The sequence below is a fragment of the Dioscorea cayenensis genome, chromosome 4, assembly GCF_009730915.1.
Source record: "Dioscorea cayenensis subsp. rotundata cultivar TDr96_F1 chromosome 4, TDr96_F1_v2_PseudoChromosome.rev07_lg8_w22 25.fasta, whole genome shotgun sequence".
NCBI lineage: Eukaryota > Viridiplantae > Streptophyta > Magnoliopsida > Dioscoreales > Dioscoreaceae > Dioscorea > Dioscorea cayenensis.
This window is the reverse complement of record NC_052474.1, coordinates 18,404,287-18,413,492: the sequence shown is the minus strand read 5'-3', so window position 1 is coordinate 18,413,492 and position 9,206 is coordinate 18,404,287. Positions and strand designations below refer to the sequence as shown.

At 35.7% G+C, this 9,206-nt stretch overlaps 1 pseudogene; it reads left to right on the top strand.

The window, feature by feature from the left end:
- Nucleotides 1–4,917: 4,917 nt before the first annotated feature.
- LOC120258736 lies at nt 4,918–7,101 on the top strand (annotated as a pseudogene).
- The last annotated feature ends 2,105 nt before the right edge of the window (nt 7,102–9,206 follow it).

Sequence of the window (9,206 nt, the reverse complement as noted above, 5' to 3'; positions counted from 1 at the left end):
ATATAAGTAAATCAAACGATCATTTATCAAAGAATCTCCCATTCGGTTGTGCAAGTGATTTTTTACAATCTTCATAGTAGAAAAAGCTCTTTCAACTGATGCAATAGAAACGTGCAATATGAAAGCTAATTTCACAAGTACACCAACGGATATAAAATGTGTTTTTTTTGTCTCAACAAGTTTTATAGAAAGGTCATTGATACCTTTTAGTCTTTTAAACTCACCAAAAGATTTTTAAATAAATAATGTAAGTCTCAAGCTGATTGTTAAGAATAAGAAGTTTTGTCTCAGAAAACTCTTATGGATAAAATTGAGCAAGACGAATTAGTTTTCTCTTATTAAAATGCCACAAAAGAATTATAAAAACAGTATAGAAGTCATACAAAGAACTCTATTTTCACCTCATTGAATTTATTATTAAGTTCTTGAAATGCATACTTGTAGAAAAATACATACTTGCAGGATTACAACAGCTGAATGGTGACTTGGCGAGGATTGAAGGCTGCTCTCTAATTCACACCTCCAAGCTTCACTATAGAGAACCGAGTGAGAGGAATATGATAGGGGTTCGAAATTGAGAGATGAGGAAGGGAATTAACTTTTTAAAATAGATTTTTTTTATATAAGTCCTCAGATAATTTTTAATTGTTTTTATATAGGTTCCATTTCTTAGTTTTAGTGGGAGTAAATTGAAAAAATAAAAAAAATTTAAATTATTATTTAATGAATTTTATAAAGTTGAGTGATGGCAGTTACCCCCACTGCCCCCACTCTAGATCCGCCCTTGGCCTACATCCTCGGGAGTTCAACAGTCATATTCCTCTTATTCACTCATCTCTCTAAAAAAAGACCAGGGTTACAAGAATTTATAGGTAAAAATCGAAGCCTATCCAGAGAGAAATTCTATCCAGATCCTAAATTTACAAGATTACTAAATCATAATCCTAACTAGATACAAATTACCCTTGTATCATAGCGCAAGGGTGTTGCCCCGCACCCTTAACTTATCTAATGCTCCCCCAATAGAATAAATGTTGTCACTCCACTCTACTTCATTCCGGCATCTACTCGTTTACTTCTGTCTATGAGCCATCCAGAACAATCTCCACCTTTGCCAAATATACCCCATGAAGATATAAACTAGGGAGCTCCTTATCATCTAGATAGGTTGATTGGCATGTCTCCTTAGCATTGGAGACATTGATCAAATCCAAGCAATGCTTGAACTTCTCTGTAGTGATGGCATTGATCTAATTCTGCAAATGCAACTGCAACTCCACCTACAACTGTATCTCCCATCAGTTTGTAGATATTTCCTGCACTATTTTCCCCTTTCATCACTATCAAAACATCCTTACTCACCTTAATGCAATTATTTTCTATTTTTTAGCCAAAACCATTTCCATGCAAAATACCCAGAGAAATCAGATTCTTCTTAAATTCTGGAACATGTATAACATCACATAAAGTTCAAACAACATCATTATGCATCTAAATCTTGATCTTCCCCTTTCTAGTAATAGCACGAGCTTTACAATTGCCCATGTAGACAAAAACCAAAATCCCCTGATTTGTATGAATCAAACCAGTCCTTGTTTGATGTCATGTGAAATGAACATCCAATATCTAAAATCCATGAATCTAAGCAGATAATCCTTTCCAATATCCCATACATTGACACTTATAACATTGAACATATTTTCTGACTTTGAAATTTCTATTGCTAAAACCATATTTTCCTTGCCTTTCTCCCACTTTCCAGGTTCACTTTTACATACAACGCTTTGATCTGAGAACCTTCAGCATTATTAGTACGCTTCTGTTGATTGTGGACCAATAACGCCGTAGTGATCTCATATACTTTGATTGTATCTTTACCCCATGTGAGTGTAGTCAACATATGCTTATACGAAGATGGTAAAGAACACAGTAAAATCATAACTTTGTCTGCATATTCAATCCCAACCTCAATCCTCTACAAATCACTTACTGCGTGATTGACAGAAATTGATATGTTGCACCAAATCTGCACTCTATTGCATCCTCAGGTCGTACATGTTTTTGCTTTAGATACAACTTATTTGTCAGAAACTTTGATATATATCGACTTTCTAATTTCCTCCAAACCTCCACTAGAGACGAGAGATCCATAATGTGATACATAACATCATCCGCCAAACATAACCGAATAAGTATCGCCACTATTATTTATAAATCCACTCAAACATGGTCTTCCAAACCTTGAGGCTTCGTCTCTTCCAATGCTCTCAACATCTCTTGCTGCACTAGCAAATCCTTTAACCTCCACTGCCACAATCCAAAAATTCCTAGTTCCATCGAACCTTTCCACATCGAATTTTTCTAACAAACTTCATCCTACCAACGAAATCTCTCTATCTGGATACAATTTACAAGATTACCAAATCATAATCCTAATTAGATACAAATTAGCTTGTGTCATACCTCAGGGGCGTCGCCCCCACACCCCCAACCTATCAAACCTACTCTCCTCTAATAGGGCAATTGTTGTCACTCCACTCCATTCTGTTCCCGCATCTGCTCATTTACTTCTGTATATGAGCCATACAAAACATCTTCCTATGAAAATGTTTTCAGAACTTGATAAAATAAACACTATTTTTGTATTTTTTGCTTTATATAAATGAAAATTATCATCAATATTTATTCTACATAAATATACATATTTTAAAATCATCAAACTTGGAAAACCTCCAAAGCAAAGCAAGGGAATTTTACTTGTGTGTATATATATATTGTTTCCAATATTCTAGAAATGGAGATAATTGAGAATTAGCAACTCCATTGTCAGCCAATTTTTACAATTTCGCAACTCTTAATTGTTGATTTATGGAAAAATTAAAATGACCAAGCGGTCTTTAAGAGCGAAGAAGTTGCATGAGACAATTATTATCGAAAATTATAAATAATTTTTTTCACTCACTATAATAAAATATTTAAATGACATTGCCCAACGGCATTGGGCCCACAGCAAAAAGACAAGTGTAGAACTTTCAAGTGTCCTGAGTGTCATAAGTTCAAGTCTCGTTAGATGCAATGGTGGTAATGAGTCCCCAGTTGTAGATTTGAGCTCACAGCCTTATCTCCTCATACTGGGTAAGGGCATATGGTTTGGACAATCAATTTCTAGCTCATAGGCATAGCCTTGGCTTAATTGCGCTTATCATATTTATATAAAAAAAAAAATTAAAGTGCACGTGAAACATTACTCCCTCTGTTTTATTTTAATTGCCATATATAAGTTTTGCACAAATATTTAGATTGTTATTAAAATATTTAAAAATTTAAAAAAACACTTTATCATAACACACTTTTACCCTTATTATGATAATATTAATTTTAGCAGAGTTAATATATTATTAATTTGTTTGTCATCATTACTACTTAATTATTATAAATATTTCCATTCTTGAATATTTTTGTATTAAAAAAATCATCAAATGCACTTTTATATATATATATATATATATATATATGGGGCCACATCTTCTAGAAAGATGTATAGATTTTGAATCTATGTTGTCCCACAGGCCCGTTAGATGCTTATCAAATGCCCCCACTTCACTTACTCTCTTTTACTTTCACTCTCTCTCTCTCTCTCTCTCTCTCTCTCTCTCTATCCGTGAAGACTTGCATCCACATATGATGAATTCAATATATATATATATATATATATTTTTTGCATAATAACTTTAGTATACATAATTGTAAAATATAACAATATGGTCAAAACAAAAGTATATATCACAAGCATAAAATCAACTATATGGAAATTCATATTTTTAATAATGACGCATAAACCAAAACTAAATCCAAAACTAAATGGCAATGTTTATATATATATATAAAGAAATTTTAATTTTAATAAAAGTTCGATCTTAGTCTTACTCGGATTAAAAGAATTAATTAAATATGAGTTTTAATAAGAATTTGATTTTTATTCTGGAGGATAATGATCCTGAAAAAATTAATTAAATATATATATATATATATACACACACCCTGCAGGGTAAGATAAGGATGAAAAAAATAATAATTCAAGTTTTTGGAATGAAAAATCCCAGATATTGCGAACAAAAAAAGAGGAAGATCCTGGGGATACAAAAAAGAAGAAAGAAGGGAAGACGCAGAAAGAGAACAAAAAAAAGGAGAGGTAGGAAAGATTGGAAGAGGAGGTTTGCCGGAGAACTACCAGACGATGAGGTTCAAGCTTATTCCGGCAAAGTTTGCCAACGAGGTATTGAGATTTATCTCCATAGCAAAAGTATATATCTTATGCTAGAAAAGATTAAAAAAAAAGATTTCTTTACATGAAAGTTAATTCTAAAATCATGTTTACACCATGCATGCATGGACAGTGGTGGATCCCTCCTATTTTCTTTTTGGTTACAAACCATATCCCATGCACGTTCTTGTTGCATTGAATATACATGCATGCACATTTTTGAAGAAACTCTTTTCAAAGCATGCAAGCATGCCTTTTTCTATGCATATTTCATCATCTCTTTGGGTTTAGATTATGTATGAAATACCAAAGAAAACTCCGATCTTTTCTCTTCCTATATCTGTGTTGCATCCCCTTTGTCCTCATCCGGCACTGACCTCGTTCTCTATCGGAGGATCGCCGAGGTGAAAGCCAACAAGAGAAAAAGAGCTTTGGAGGAAATCCTATACATAATGATTGTCCAGAAAATTCATGGATGGCGGTGTACCCCTTGCGCTAGCGTTGTCCCAAGGTCAACCGGCTCACCAATCCGGCAAGGCCAATCACTGTTCATCAGAGGAGAATAAGCTCCAGCAGCTCTACTCACCGTGAGGCCTACGAGATGATCAAGAATCACTTGACTCTCATTCTAGGGTGACTATTGAAGGACTTCAATGCCATTGTTCTTAACCCACACCTACAACCAGGTCTACGGTCTCTTCATCACCGGCCTCCGCTTCTTCACCGTCTATAGTTCATGGGGCGGCCGAACATGGCCCACTTTCTCTTTTCACCGCAATATTCTCTAGGACAAGCCGATCACCAACAACTGTGGTAAAGATCAAGTGGATCTCGCCCACGATTTCACCTTCATCGATGATATCGTCTTGCATCGCATCCCTTGACAAATGCGGAGAAAATCACCGGCATTGGCATTAAGAAGCATGGCCCGACTCAGTATTAGATCTACAACCCTGGACAACACCTCATATGTAATAGTCCCCAATCAGGTTTCCATTCTAGAACATCTAAAGATGAAGGCGAAGAATATTATCATGAAGATGCCCGGCAATGGTGATGTCCCCTTTACACAGGCCAACATTAGCCTTGCTAGTTGTGTGCCCGCAAGTATACGGGGTTGCCAAGTAATACCTTGTGCAAAAAGCCCAAGGATCGTATTCCACGGGGCTAAGGAGCTCCTATTATTCCTCCATCATTTACTTTCTAACCTTATAACTTAAACATGGTATTTCACTCTAATACATGCAATAATGCCAATAAATCACAAGTATAACAATTCCAAGGCAAGCAAGAAATCACAAGAGCAATGATGATGATAAATAGGCCTAGGGATGAGGATCCCCATGAGGGATCATCATGGTATATGGATGCATGATAATAGTGAAGCAAGGGTGATTTAAACCAAAGGATTTCAAGAATAGTTCAACCCCAATTTCTCAGTGATTAAACCTTAATCCCATACGAATGTCCATAAGGATCTCTCCTTAAGTACACTCCTATGATCGCATTAAGTGTAAGGAAATCCTGCAATAAGGACATACTTGCTCTAAGTGTATCCTTAAGAATCGGAGGGGTTACCGACACCCAATCTCTCGGCATATCGATACAAGAATACCCCTTCTAGCTCATTAAAGATCTAGTACATGCGAGTAGGTCATATCTACACATACAACTCAATAAAGAACTAAGGATCTCTCCATTTTATAGTTCTAAACATGAAGAAAAATGAGCCAAGATATAAATCAACCCAAATACATTCCAAATGAAGGTTTAGCATCCAAAATACATGATGAACCCCTCAAGGTTCACCTACATCCGGTGGCCTTGGGGGTCTAGTGTGCCATCATACAAACAAGTATAACAAACTCAACAACAATAAGTAATAGATGTATAAATGGCACTCCCTAGTCCGAATGATGATGAAGAAGAACAATGCCAGTCAAATGACGCTTCCTCTAGCCCAAAGAATGCCGAATGCTCCTCCTCCTTTGATGATGAAGCTCTCCCCTTGAAGTTCAAGCTCTTGATCCCTTCCAAGCCTCAAGCCAAACTCTAACAAGATGATGTTTTCGTTTCTCCTCTTCTTTTCCCCAAAGTGTTGGCTACCCAAAAGTCCAAAAGTCCCCCAAGAATGCCCTCTAAATGCCCTCATATACCCCCAGTATACTTCCCTCCAAAGCAGTCCGTATGCCTCTCAAAATAGACTCAACAACCCCCCAAAATGGCCTTCATACTAGCGGTATACTGGCTCAATGAGGACCTCCATACTGGTGGTATACTGGCTCAATAAGGACCTCATTGAGGCCGTTTGGGGTAGGCAAAAGTGCACTCTAGCACTCATAATAGTATCCATACTGGCTCAATAACTCAATGAGCACCTCATTGAGCCAGTATGCCTTCAAGCACACTATCCTCTTCCCTGGCTACAGTGATCATCCGGGGTTAATCTAGGGCAGCATTGAGGCCGTATGGCCTAGATCAAATCCTGACTCAAAAACTCTCTAGGTGCTACAGTGGCAGCTACAGTGATCTTGCTACAGTACTGCATCTACAGTAATCTACTACAGTGAATACGCTACAATATCGTGACTTGGTTTTCTTCTTTTTTTCGCCCAAATTGTATCTTCATGTCCTCCATGGCATTTATGTGCCCTGCAAAGCAAATAACACACGATTAAGCACAAAACGGGCATAAATCCTTATAGAAATACATGCTAAATACATCAAATATATACACTAAAATACGTACATTTAGACACTTATCACTTGCAAGACGTGAGCTTGGTTACAAGTCTAGCACAAATTTCAAGGCAAGCCTTAAGAAGTTTGTTAAGTGAAAGAAAAAAAAAGAAAAAAGAGGGGATTTCTCAGAAAAAAAAAAAAGAAAAGAGAAAAAGAATTTGCTTTTTGTTTTTAAAAAAAGAGAATGAAATAAAAAAAAATTGTGAAACTCATTTGCTATTGGGGGTATTTACATAATTTTACAGGTTGGAAGACCTTTTGAATTTATTTTGAAGTCATGAACTCTCTTAAAAGTCAAAGAATTTATAATGCTCACTTTAAGGTCATAGACGCTCATTGGAGTGGGAAATTTTTGTAAACTCACTTTGAGATCATAGACACACTCTTAGGAGTGATGGAAGAATTTTAGAGATGAGGATTTTCTGAACTTTGAGGTCGTGAACCCTCTTAAGAGTGAGAGAATTTATAATTGTCACTTTGAGGTCCTAGATGCTCAATGGAGTGGGAAATTTTCTTAAACTCACTTTGAGGTTATAAATGCTCATTGGGAGTTGGAAAAAAAAATTCTAAAACTTATTTTGAGGTCATAGACATGGATTAAAATTATGAAATTGTAAAGCCTACTTTGAGGTCTTAGCACTCATATGAGTTATAAAAAAATTAAGTTCATTATTATGTCTTGAGAATTATCAGAAATCACAATCAAAGCATTCAAAAAAGAAAAAAGAAAAAAGAAATTTAAATTCAAAGCAATCAAGATTCAAGATGTGAAAGTCAAGATTTTATAAAGGAAAAAGATCGAATGAATCGACAATTGAGCTCAATAGTCTCAAGACATCAAAAGTCAAAGACACAAAGACTTTCACATGTCAAGAGTTGCAAAAAGTTTCACAAGCATGAAAGTCGAAACTTTTGAAAAGTAAAATCATGTAAAATCAAGTTTGTGATTAATCAACATAGATATTCCACAACTTAAAATCCAAATCAAATCCGAGATGCAAATTCAAATGTCCAAGATACAAGTTTCAAATGAATCAACAAATGAGCTCAACAACCTCAAGACATCAAAAGTTAAAGGGTTGAAGAGTTCATAAGTTGCAAAAAGTTTCACAAGTATGAAAGCCGAAGCTTGTGAAAAAAAGTCAAATCATGTAAAATCAAGTTTGTGTAGTCCATCAACATAGAGATTACACAACTTGAAATCCAAATCAAATCTAATAAGCAAATTCAAATGTCCAAGATACAAGTTTCAAATAAATCAACAAATGAGCTCAAAAGCCCTCAAGGCATCAAAAGTTAAATGGTCGAAGAGTTCGTAAGTTACAAAAGTTTGACAAGCACAAAATGATGAAATTTCTAAAGTCATGTTTGGAGATGCATATTTAAAAATTTGACGAAGATCAAAAGTCAACAAAAGTCAAGGCGTGTTTTTCGGAGAAATAGTCGGAAGGAGATGAAATGCTACAATCATTGTTTACTAAGGCACATAAGTCTAAGTTGCGTCAAGATGATTAAATTTCAAACCCCTTGTAGTTTTCAATGAATTCTACAAATTCATGTTTATTAAAATGAATGAAATTGATTGTCCCAACTTTTTTTTTCTTAATCAAAGGTTCTTGTGACAGTGTCTAGGGTAATTAACATAGGGGCTTGCTCCTAATAGAAGTCATGAACCCACAATCCCTTGAAGTCTAAAAAAATAAAATTTGATTTCTAATCCATCATTTTTAACCGGTCGACCCTAATTAAACGTGGGTTAGAATAACGGAGCCCACAGACAATGCAAAAATTCAAAAATTCACAAGCAAAGGATAACCAAAAAGTTTGGAGCCAAAGCCTCAAGAAAAAACAATTAGCTCCCAATTTCAAGTTTTGACTATAGAGATGGCAATTTGTACCCTACCCGACGGGTATACCCGTACCCGTACCCGGTCAAAGAGGGTATTACTCTCTTTGACCGGGTATGGGTATAGGTAAGGGTATTACCCGTTAGTTTTTGAACGGGTACGAGTCGGGTAAGGGTATGCCCCTACCCTACCCGTACCCTTGCCCTTACCCTTACCCGTTGAAGAGGGTACGGGTAAAACCCGTACCCGTACCCTTACCCTCTCATATATATTTATATATTTATATATATATATATTTTATTAAACTAAACATTTACTCACAATTTACTCAATATCTATTTTCATGGTGATTA